This window comes from Dendropsophus ebraccatus, unplaced genomic scaffold (genome assembly GCF_027789765.1).
Source record: "Dendropsophus ebraccatus isolate aDenEbr1 unplaced genomic scaffold, aDenEbr1.pat pat_scaffold_1205_ctg1, whole genome shotgun sequence".
NCBI lineage: Eukaryota > Metazoa > Chordata > Amphibia > Anura > Hylidae > Dendropsophus > Dendropsophus ebraccatus.
In genome coordinates, this window is record NW_027208622.1 from 39,247 (window position 1) to 51,941 (window position 12,695).

General features: G+C 54.9%; 1 pseudogene; it reads left to right on the forward strand.

Annotated features, from left to right (window-relative positions):
- The window catches only part of LOC138774987 (transcription termination factor 2-like), a 40,378-nt pseudogene extending 27,843 nt beyond the window's left edge, over positions 1 to 12,535 (forward strand).
- The last annotated feature ends 160 nt before the right edge of the window (positions 12,536 to 12,695 follow it).

Genomic DNA, 12,695 nt, shown 5'->3' on the forward strand with positions numbered 1-12,695 from the left:
CCTGTGTGTAGGGACCTCTCCTCCTCCTCCTCCTCCTCCTCCTCCTCCTCTCCTGTGTGTAGGGACCTCTCCTCCTCCTCCTCCTCCTCTCCTGTGTGTAGGGACCTCTCCTCCTCTCCTGTGTATAGGAACCTCTCCTCCTCCTCCTCTCCTGTGTGTGTAGGGACCTCTCCTCCTCCTCCTCTCCTGTGTGTAGGGACCTCTCCTATAGGGACCTCTCCTCCTCCTCCTCCTCCTCTCCTGTGTGTAGGGACCTCTCCTCCTCCTCTCCTGTGTGTAGCGACCTCTCCTCCTCCTTCTCCTCCTCCTCCTCCTCCTCCTCCTCTCCTGTGTGTAGGGACCTCTCCTCCTCCTCCTCCTCTCCTGTGTGTAGGGACCTCTCCTCCTCCTCCTCCTCCTCCTCTCCTGTGTGTAGGGACCTCTCCTCCTCCTCCTCCTCCTCCTCTCCTGTGTGTAGGGACCTCTCCTCCTCCTCCTCCTCCTCTCCTGTGTGTAGGGACCTCTCCTCCTCCTCCTCCTCCTCTCCTGTGTGTAGGGACCTCTCCTCCTCCTCCTCCTCCTCCTCCTCCTGTGTGTAGGGACCTCTCCTCCTCCTCCTCCTCCTCCTCTCCTGTGTGTGTAGGGACCTCTCCTCCTCCTCCTCTCCTGTGTGTAGGGACCTCTCCTCCTCCTGTGTGTAGGGACCTCTCCTCCTCCTCTCCTGTGTATAGGGACCTCTCCTCCTCCTCCTCTCCTGTGTATAGGGACCTCTCCTCCTCCTGTGTGTAGGGGACTCTCCTCCTCCTCCTCCTGTGTGTAGGCACCTCTCCTCCCTCCTCCTCCTCCTGTGTGTAGGCACCTCTCCTCCTCCTCCTCCTCTCCTGTGTGTAGGCACCTCTCCTCCTCCTCTCCTGTGTGTAGGCACCTCTCCTCCTCCTCCTCTCCTGTGTGTAGGCACCTCTCCTCCTCCTCCTCTCCTGTGTGTCAGGCACCTCTCCTACTCCTCCTCCTCTCCGTGGTGTAGGCACCTCTCCTCCTCTCCTGTGTGTAGGCCACCTCTCCTCCTCCTCCTCCTCTCCTGTGTGTAGGGCCCTCTCTCCTCCTCCTCCTCCTCTCCTGTGTGTAGGGACCTCTCCTCCTCCTCCTCTCCTGTGTGTAGGGACCTCTCCTCCTCCTCCTCCTCCTCCTCCTCTCCTGTGTGTAGGGACCTCTCTCCTCCTCCTCCTCCTCCCTCTCTCCTTGTTGTAGGGACCTTTCTCCTCCTCCTCCTCTCCTGTGTGTAGGGACCTCTCCTCCTCCTCCTCCTGTGTGTAGGGGACCTCTCCTCCTCCTCCTCCTCCTCTCCTGTGTGTAGGGACCTCTCCTGTGTATAGGGACCTCCCTCCTCCTCTGTGTAGTTAGGACCTCTCCTCCTCCCTTCCTCCTCTCCTGTGTGTAGGGACTCTCTCCTCCATCTCCTGTGTGTAGGGACCTCTCCTCCTCCTCCTCCTCCTCCTCCTCCTCCTGGTGTGTGGGACCTCTCCTCCTCCTCCTCCTCCTCCTCCTCCTGTGTATAGGGACCTCTCCTCCTCCGTCCTCCTCCTGTGGATAGGACCTCTCCTCCTCCTCCTCCTCCTCCTGTGTGTAGGCACCTCTCCTCCTCCTCCTCCTCCTCCTCCTCCTCCTGTGTATAGGGACCTCTCCTCCTCCCCTCTCCTCCTCTCTGTGTATAGGGCCTCTCCTCCTCCTCCTCTCCTGTGTGTAGGGACCTCTCCTCCTCTCCTCCTCTCCTGTGTGTAGGCACCTCTCCTCCTCCTCCTCTCCTCGTTGTGTGTAGGCACCTCCTCCTCCTCCTCTCCTGGTGTAGGCACCTCTCCTCCTCCTCTCCTGTGTGTAGGCACCTCTCCTCCTCCTCTCCTGTGTGTAGGCACCTCTCCTCCTCCTCTCCTGTGTGTAGGCACCTCTCCTCCTCCTCTCCTGTGTGTAGGCACCTCTCCTCCTACCTCCTCCTCCTCCTCCTTCCTCTCCGTGTGTAGGCACCTCTCCTCCTCCTCCTCCTCCTCCTCCTCCTCCTCTCCTGTGTGTAGGCACCTCTCCTCCTCCTCCTCTCCTGTGTGTAGGCACCTCTCCTCCTCCTCCTCTCCTGTGGGACACAGTGTATAGTCACCTCTCCTCTCTGCAGCTGATGATATGGGGCTGGGGAAGACTTTGACCATGATTGCCCTCGTACTGGCGCAGAAACAGATACAGAAGCCTGAGGAGGAAGAGAAGAAGCTGGAGTCCTGGATCTCTAAGACCGGTAAGATGATGGGTCTCATCCTCCTGTATACTATCTCCATGCCTGGTCACATGACCTCATACTGCCCCCCCTGTACGCTGGTCACATCACCTCATACTGCCCCTACTGTATGCTGGTCACATGACCTCATACTGCCCCCCCCCCCCCCTGTACGCTGGTCACATCACCTTATACTGCCCCCCCCCCCCCCCCCCTGTATGCTGGTCACATCACCTCATACTGGCCCCTCCTGTACGCTGGTCACATCACCTCATACTGCCCCCCCTGTACGCTGGTCACATCACCTCATACTGCCCCCCCCCCCCTGTATGCTGGTCACATCACCTCATACTGCCCCTCCTGTACGCTGGTCACATGACCTCATACTGCCCCTCCTGTATGCTGGTCACATCTCCTCATACTGCCCCCCCTGTACGCTGGTCACATGACCTCATACTGCCCCTCCTGTACGCTGGTCACATCACCTCATACTGCCCCTCCTGTATGCTGGTCACATGACCTCATACTGCCCCCCCCCCCTGTATGCTGGTCACATCACCTCATACTGCCCCTCCTGTATGCTGGTCACATGACCTCATACTGCCCCTCCTGTACGCTGGTCACATCACCTCATACTGCCCCTCCTGTACGCTGGCCACATGACCTCATACTGCCCCTCCTGTACGCTGGTCACATGACCTCATACTGCCCCTCCTGTACGCTGGTCACATCACCTCATACTGCCCCTCCTGTACGCTGGCCACATCACCTCATACTGCCCCTCCTGTACGCTGGTCACATGACCTCATACTGCCCCTCCTGTACGCTGGTCACATCACCTCATACTGCCCCTCCTGTACGCTGGTCACATGACCTCATACTGCCCCTCCTGTACGCTGGTCACATGACCTCATACTGCCCCTCCTGTACGCTGGTCACATCACCTCATACTGCCCCTCCTGTACGCTGGTCACATCACCTCATACTGCCCCTCCTGTACGCTGGTCACATGACCTCATACTGCCCCTCCTGTATGCTGGTCACATCACCTCATACTGCCCCTCCTGTACGCTGGTCACATGACCTCATACTGCCCCTCCTGTACGCTGGTCACATCACCTCATACTGCCCCTCCTGTACGCTGGTCACATCACCTCATACTGCCCCTCCTGTATGCTGGTCACATCACCTCATACTGCCCCCCCTGTACGCTGGTCACATGACCTCATACTGCCCCCCCCCCCCTGTATGCTGGTCACATGACCTCATACTGCCCCTCCTGTACGCTGGTCACATGACCTCATACTGCCCCTCCTGTATGCTGGTCACATGACCTCATACTGCCCCCCCCCCTGTATGCTGGTCACATCACCTCATACTGCCCCTCCTGTACGCTGGTCACATCACCTCATACTGCCCCTCCTGTACGCTGGTCACATCACCTCATACTGCCCCCCCTGTACGCTGGTCACATGACCTCATACTGCCCCTCCTGTACGCTGGTCACATGACCTCATACTGCCCCCCCTGTACGCTGGTCACATCACCTCATACCCACCATCCTGTATATTGTCTCTATACCTGGTCACTTGACCTCATGGCGCCCCTTCTGTCCCCAGACTCCAAACTGACTGTCTCCCGCGGGACTCTCATTATCTGCCGGCCTCGCTTGTTCATCACTGGAAGAAGGAAGTGGAGAAGAGAGTCAGTGATGGGCGGTTGCGGGTTTATCTGTATCATGGCGCCAACCGGGAGAAGGACTGTAAGATGTAAGTGCCCTGTCAGGGGGGGGGTACAGGAATAGATCAGAGCCTGATGGGAACTTGTGTCCAGAGTCTAGTGAGAGTGAAGAACCTAGGCCGAGGAATAGCCAGGCAGTATTACCCCTTGTTATACACTACTGCAGTGCGTGTGATACACTAGGTGGCGGTGTTACCCCTTGTGATACACTAGGTGGCGGTGTTACCCCTTGTGATACACTAGGTGGCGGTGTTACCCCTTGTGATACACTAGGTGGCACCAATACTTCTAGTGTGGGACGCTAGATGGTGGTGTTTTGTCTGTAAGGATAACAGCGTTATACAGAGGGAATAGAGCACAGGATAACAGCGTTATACAGAGGGAATAGAGCACAGGATAACAGCGTTATACAGAGGGAATAGAGAAAAGGATAACAGCGTTATACGGAGGGAATAGAGCACAGGATAACAGCGTTATACAGAGGGAATAGAGCAAAGGATAACAGCGTTATACAGAGGGAATAGAGCACAGGATAACAGCGTTATACAGAGGGAATAGAGCAAAGGATAAATAACAGCGTTATACAGAGGGAATAGAGCACAGGATAACAGCGTTATAAGGAGGGGATAGAGCAAAGGATAACAGCATTATAAGGAGGGAATAGAGCAAAGGATAACAGCGTTATACAGAGGGGAATAGAGCACAGGATAACAGCGTTATAAGGAGGGAATAGAGCAAAGGATAACTGCGTTATACAGAGGGAATAGAGCACAGGATAACAGTGTTATATAGAGGGGAATAGAGCAAAGGATAACAGCGTTATAAGGGGGAATAGAGCAAAGGATAACAGCGTTATACAGAGGGAATAGAGCAAAGGATAACAGCGTTATAAGGGGGAATAGAGCAAAGGATAACATGTTATACAGGGGGAATAGAGCATAGGATAACAGTGTTATATAGAGGGAATAGAGCACAGGATAACAGTGTTATAAGGAGGGAATAGAGCACAGGATAACAGCGTTATACAGAGGGGAATAGAGCACAGGATAACAGCGTTATAAGGAGGGAATAGAGCAAAGGATAACAGTGTTATACAGAGGGAATAGAGCACAGGATAACAGTGTTATCCTTTGCTCTATTCCCTCCTTATAACGCTGTTATCCTGTGCTCTATTCCCTCTGTATAACACTGTTATCCTTTGCTCTATTCCCTCCTTATAACGCTGTTATAAGGAGGGAGTAGAGCACAGGATAACAGCGTTATAAGGAGGGAATAGAGCAAAGGATAACAGCGTTATACAAAAGGGAATAGAGCACAGGATAACAGCGTTATATGGAGGGGAATAGAGCACAGGATAACAGCGTTATAAGGAGGGAATAGAGCACAGGATAACAGTGTTATACAGGGGGGAATAGAGCACAGGATAACAGCGTTATACAGAGGGAATAGAGCACAGGATAACAGCGTTATAAGGAGGGAATAGAGCAAAGGATAACAGTGTTATAAGGAGGGAATAGAGCAAAGGATAACTGTTATACAGAGGGGAATAGAGCAAAGGATAACAGCGTTATAAGGAGGGAATAGAGCAAAGGATAACTGCGTTATAAGGAGGGAATAGAGCAAAGGATAACTGCGTTATACGGAGGGAATAGAGCACAGGATAACAGTGTTATACAGAGGGAATAGAGCAAAGGATAACAGCGTTATACAGAAGGAATAGAGCACAGGATAACAGCGTTATACAGAGGGAATAGAGCAAAGGATAACTGCGTTATAAGGAGGGAATAGAGCAAAGGATAACTGCGTTATACGGAGGGAATAGAGCAAAGGATAACAGCGTTATACAGAGGGAATAGAGCACAGGATAACAGCTTTATACAGAGGGAATAGAGCACAGGATAACAGCGTTATAAGGAGGGAATAGAGCAAAGGATAACAGCTTTATACAGAGGGGAATAGAGCACAGGATAACAGCGTTATACAAAGGGAATAGAGCAAAGGATAACAGCGTTATACGGAGGGAATAGAGCAAAGGATAACAGCGTTATACAGAGGGAATAGAGCACAGGATAACAGTGTTATACAGAGGGGAATAGAGCACAGGATAACAACGTTATACAGAGGGAATAGAGCAAAGGATAACAGTGTTATACAGAGGGAATAGAGCAAAGGATAACAGCGTTATACAGAGGGAATAGAGCACAGGATAACAGCGTTATACAGAGGGAATAGAGCAAAGGATAACAGCGTTATACAGAGGGAATAGAGCACAGGATAACAGCGTTATAAGGAGGGAATAGAGCAAAGGATAACAGTGTTATACAGAGGGGAATAGAGCACAGGATAACAACGTTATACAGAGGGAATAGAGCAAAGGATAACTGCGTTATACAGAGGGAATAGAGCACAGGATAACAGTGTTATAAGGAGGGAATAGAGCAAAGGATAACAGTGTTATACAGAGGGAATAGAGCACAGGATAACAGTGTTATACAGAGGGGAATAGAGCAAAGGATAACAGCGTTATAAGGAGGGAATAGAGCAAAGGATAACTGCGTTATAAGGAGGGAATAGAGCAAAGGATAACAGTGTTATATGGAGGGGAATAGAGCAAAGGATAACAGCGTTATAAGGAGGGAATAGAGCAAAGGATAACAGCGTTATACGGAGGGAGTAGAGCAAAGGATAACAGCGTTATAAGGAGGGAATAGAGCAAAGGATAACAGCGTTATACGGAGGGAGTAGAGCAAAGGATAACAGCGTTATACAGAGGGAATAGAGCACAGGATAACAGCGTTAACGCTGTTATCGCTGTTCTCCTTTGCTCTATTCAATCTGTATAACGCTGTTATTCTGTGCTCTATTCCCTTTTGTATAACACTGTTATCCTGTGCTCTATTCCCCCCATATAACGCTGTTATCCTGTGCTCTATTCCCTCTGTATAACGCTGTTATCCTGTGCTCTATTCCCTCCATATAACACTGTTATCCTGTGCTCTATTCCCTCTCTATCCTGTGCTCTGTTCCCTCTGTATAACACTGTTGTCCTTTGCTCTATTCCCTCCGTATAACGCTGTTATCTTGTGCTCTATTCCCTCCTTATAACGCTGTTATCCTTTGCTCTATTCCCCCTTATAACGCTGTTATCCTGTGCTCTCTCTATCCTTTGCTCTATTCCCTCTGTATAACACTGTTATCCTTTGCTCTATTCCCTCTGTATAACGCTGTTATCCTGTTATTCCCTCCATATAACGCTGTTATCCTGTGCTCTATTCCCTCTGTATAACGCTGTTATCCTTTGCTCTATTCCCTCCGTATAACACTGTTATCCTGTGCTCTATTCCCCTCCTTATAACGCTGTTATCCTGTGCTCTATTCCCTCTGTATAACGCTGTTATCCTGTGCTCTATTCCCTCTGTATAACGCTGTTATCCTGTGCTCTATTCCCCCTTATAACACTGTTATCCTGTGCTCTATTCCCTCTGTATAACGCTGTTATCCTGTGCTCTATTCCCCTCTGTATAACACTGTTATCCTGTGCTCTATTCCCTCTGTATAACGCTGTTATCCTGTGCTCTATTCCCTCTGTATAACGCTGTTATCCTTTGCTCTATTCCCTCTGTATAACGCTGTTATCCTGTGCTCTATTCCCTCTGTATAACACTGTTATCCTGTGCTCTATTCCCTCTCTATCCTGTGCTCTATTCCCTCTGTATAACGCTGTTATCCTGTGCTCTATTCCCTCCGTATAACGCTGTTATCCTGTGCTCTATTCCCTCTGTATAACGCTGGTATCCTTTAGTCTATGCAGGTGTGGAGTGACACTTTTATCTGTACGTCACTTGAGAATATCTGACTTTTTGATCACGCAGATAGTAAAGCTTGGAGATACAGGGCGTGCAGCGGCACAGAGGACAGGAGGGTGCGCTGCCCACGAGGTGTTGCTGCTCAGTCTCTGGAATAGAGAGTAGTGGGGAGGAGCTGGAGAGGCAACACACACTGATGCTATAGGGTTTGCTTGGACCAGTAATGGGTGGAGTTTATTATCGCGCCGTCCCCGGGCGGTGGCCGTTCAGGTGACCTTATAGCCTGAGGAGGAGAAGAGTGACTGTGTCTGAGTGAGGGAAGACTCCGCAAAGGCGGATGTTTTATCTTATCTACCACCACATCCGACTCCTTTAACAGCAGAAGAACCCTTTAAGGAGAAGAACCCTTTAAAGGGAACCAATCACCAGTAAACGCATATAGAGCTTTGAAATGTGCTGTTAGAGCACCCAGCACCCGTGTTTCCATAGCCTCCGTGCCTTCCCGGGGTAAGCCGCAAAGTAACCTAATAAAACCGGCGCCCTGTATGCTAATTACCTGAGGTAGTCATCTGGGCGGTGTGCGGATAGCAGGTAGTCACGGTCCCCTGGGCGTTTCTCTGCTGTAATCACGCCTCTCTGGGCGTCATTCAAATGGCCGAGTAGCTGTGACATTCTGATGCCGGACTCCGACGACGCGCGTGCGCAGTACAGCCGCTTCCATTCCGGCTGTACTGCGCCTGTGCAGAATAGCCTCGAATAGCCTGTGAGCCGGAGTTCGAGGCTATTCTGCACAGGCGCAGTCCAGCCGGAATGGAAGCGGCTGCACTGCGCATGCGCGGCTGCGTCCGGCATCAGTACGTAAGCGCACCGACCTCGGGCACCACAGCTACTCTGCCATTTGAATCACGCCCAGAGAGGCGTGATAACAGCGGAGAAACGCCCAGGGGACCGTGACTACCGCACACCGCCCAGATGACTACCTCAGGTAATTAGCATACAGGGCGCCGGTTTTATTAGGTTACTTTGTGGCTTACCCCGGGAAGGCACGGAGGCTATGGAAACACGGGTGCTGGGTGCTCTAACAGCACATTTCAAAGCTCTATATGCGTTTTTCCGGTGATTGGTTCCCTTTAAGGAGACAATGTGTCCTGAAGGGGAGTGGGTGGAGTCTGGGTGTCACCTGACCTGTCGACTTTTCCTCTATTCAGGCTAGCACGGTACGACATTGTGGTCACCACCTACAGCCTGGTGTCCAAGGAGATTCCTGCCAAAAAGGAGGAGTGGGACGCCCCGGCCCAAGAGCAGGACCTGGAGGTGAGTGACTGTGGGGGCTTTCATCCTGTGTTGAGTCCCTTCATATGTTCCAGTCACTTCACTATTCTGCAGTTTTCTGTATGTCCAGTATTAGTGGCTATGGGCGTTAGACACCTGGGCAAGTGTGTGGTGCTAACCCGTCATCTCCCAGGATGAAATGCGGTGGGGTTATGGTGATGCTCGGTGTTTGCTGCAGGATCGGACAACCTCCTCGCCTCTGCTGCGCCTGGCCTGGGCCCGCATTATCCTGGATGAGGCTCACAACATCAAGAACCCCAAAGTGCAGACGTCCATCGCCGTGTGCAAGCTGAGAGCCGGAGCCCGCTGGGCAGTGACCGGGACCCCCATACAGAACACAACCTGCTGGACCTCTACTCCCTGCTGCGGTGAGTGTGGGGACCCCCTTACAGAACAACCTGCTGGACCCCCCTGCTTTGGAGAGTGTAGGGACCCCCATACAGAACAACCTGCCGGACCTCACTGCTGCGGGGAGTGTAGGGACCCCCATACAGAACAACCTGCCGTACCTCCCTGCTATGGGGAGTGTAGGGACCCCCATAGTCCTCAGTGGGTTCTCCTCTGTTCTCCCGCAGGTCCCCCCATAGTCCTCAGTGGGTTCTCCTCCGTTCTCCCGCAGGTCCCCCCCCGTTCTCCCGCAGGTCCCCCCATAGTCCTCAGTGGGTTCTCCTCCGGTCTCCCCCAGGTTCCCCCATAGTCCTCAGTGGTTTCTCCTCCGTTCTCCCGCAGGTCCCCCCATAGTCCTCAGTGGGTTCTCCTCCGTTCTCCCGCAGGTCCCCCCATAGTCCTCAGTGGGTTCTCCTCTGTTCTCCCGCAGGTCCCCCCATAGTCCTTAGTGGGTTCTCCTCCGTTCTCCCGCAGGTCCCCCCCGTTCTCCCGCAGGTACCCCCCATAGTCCTCAGTGGGTTCTCCTCTGTTCTCCCGCAGGTCCCCCCCCCCCGTTCTCCCGCAGGTACCCCCCATAGTCCTCAGTGGGTTCTCCTCCGTTCACCCGCAGGTCCCCCCCCGTTCTCCCGCAGGTACCCCCCATAGTCCTCCAGTGGGTTCTCCTCCGTTCTCTCCGCAGGTCCCCCATAGTCCTCAGTGGGTTCTCCTCTGTTCTCCCGCAGGTCCCCCCCCGTTCTCCCGCAGGTACCCCCCATAGTCCTCAGTGGGTTCTCCTCTGTTCTCCCGCAGGTCCCCCCCGTTCTCCCGCAGGTACCCCCCATAGTCCTCAGTGGGTTCTCCTCCGTTCTCCCGCAGGTCCCCCCATAGTCCTCAGTGGGTTCTCCTCCGTTCTCCCGCAGGTACCCCCCATAGTCCTCAGTGGGTTCTCCTCCGTTCTCCCGCAGGTACCCCCCATAGTCCTCAGTGGGTTCTCCTCCGTTCTCCCGCAGGTCCCCCCATAGTCCTCAGTGGGTTCTCCTCCGTTCTCCCGCAGGTCCCCCCATAGTCCTCAGTGGGTTCTCCTCCGTTCTCCCGCAGGTTCCTTCGCTGTTCTCCCTTTGATGAGTATAAGTTGTGGAAGAGTCAGGTGGACAATGGCAGCAGGAAGGGGGGAGAGCGGCTGAACATCCTGACCAAGAGCCTACTGCTGCGGAGGACCAAGGACCAGATGGACCACACCGGGCGACCCCTGGTAACTGTCCCTGAGAACTACATATCTACATGTTGGGTTTCAGCACATGAAGTACATGAGTGACACCCCATATTCTGTGTTGTTCAGGTGGAGCTCCCTCAGAGGCGGTGTGATCTCCATGAGCTGAAGCTCTCCGCCCAGGAGCAGGCCGTGTACGATGTCATATTCGCCCGTTCCAGGTAAGGAGGCTGAAGGTGTATAGTACATGTATATAGGGATAGATGAGGGTTGGGGTGATGGCGGGGTGATGAGATGATGGCGGGAGGTGGCATGAGGCCTGGGGTGATGGTGGAGTGGTGGGATGGGGCAGTGAGGTGATAGCGGGGAGGTGGGATGGGGCAGTGAGGGGATGGCGGGGAGTGGGATGGGGCAGTGAGGTGATGGCGGGGGCGGTGGGATGGGGCAGTGAGGTGATGGCGGGGAGGTGGGATGGGGCAGTGAGGTGATGCGGGGAGGTGGGATGGGGCAGTGAGGTGATGGCGGGGAGGTGGGATGGGGCAGTGAGGTGATGGCGGGGAGGTGGGATGGGGCAGTGAGGTGATGGCGGGGAGGTGGGATGGGGCAGTGAGGTGATGGCGGGGAGGTGGATGGGGCAGTGAGGTGATGGCGGGGAGGTGGGATGGGGCAGTGAGGTGATGGCGGGGAGGTGGGATGGGGCAGTGAGGTGATGGCGGGGAGGTGGGATGGGGCAGTGAGGTGATGGCGGGGAGGTTGGGATGGGGCAGTGAGGTGATGGCGGGGAGGTGGGATGGGGCACGTGAGGTGATGGCGGGGAGGTGGGATGGGGCAGTGAGGTGATGGCGGGGAGGTGGGATGGGGCAGTGAGGTGATGGCTGGGAGGTGGGATGGGGCAGTGAGGTGATGGCGGGGGTGGTGGGATGGGGCAGTGAGGTGATGGCGGGGAGGTGGGATGGGGCAGTGAGGTGATGGCGGGGAGGTGGGATGGGGCAGTGAGGTGATGGCGGGGAGGTGGGATGGGGCAGTGAGGTGATGGCGGGGAGGTGGGATGGGGCAGTGAGGTGATGGCGGGAAGGTGGGATGGGGCAGTGAGGTGATGGCGGGGAGGTGGGATGGGGCAGTGAGGTGGATGGCGGGGAGGTGGCATGAGGCCTGGGGTGATGGTGGAGAGTGGGATGGGGCAGTGAGGGTGATGGCGGGGAGGTGGGATGGGGCAGTGAGGTTGATGGTGGTGAGGTGGGATAGGGCAGTGAGGTGATGGCGGGGAGGTGGGATGGGCAGTGAGGTGATGGCGGGGAGGTGGCATGAGGCCTGGGTATGGTGGGAGGTGGGATGGGGCAGTGAGGTGATGGCGGGGAGGGTGGGATGGGGCAGTGAGGTGATGGCGGGGAGGTGGGATGGGCAGTGAGGTGATGGCGGGGAGGTGGGATGGGGCAGTGAGGTGATGGCGGGGAGGTGGGATGGGGCAGTGAGGTGAGGGCGGGGAGGTTGGGATGGGGCAGTGAGGTGATGGCGGGGAGGTGGGATGGGGCAGTGAGGTGATGGCGGGGAGGTGGGATGGGGCAGTGAGGTGATGGCGGGGAGGTGGGATGGGGGCCGGGAGGTGATGGCGGGGAGGTGGGATGGGGCAGTGAGGTGATGGCGGGGAGGGGGGATGGGGCAGTGAGGTGATGGCGGGGAGGTGGGATGGGGCAGTGAGGTGATGGTGTCTGGGAGGGAAAGGTCTCTTCATGGCTTTTTTCCCCTCCGCTCAGATCTACACTGCAGAATTACCTGAAGAGGCACGAGGGCGGATCCCACACGGCCTCCGCAGGAGCAGACAACCCCTTTGACAGAGTTATCTGACACCTAGCGATTCCTAACTCGCCCTTCAGTCTTTGTCCTCTTGTCTCTCCCCCTCCTTTTCCTACTCACTGACCCTCTGTGGGCCCCCTCCTCCTCTTCCTCACTGACCCTCTGTGGCCCCCTCCTCCTCTTCCTCACTGACCCTCTGTGTGCCTCCTCC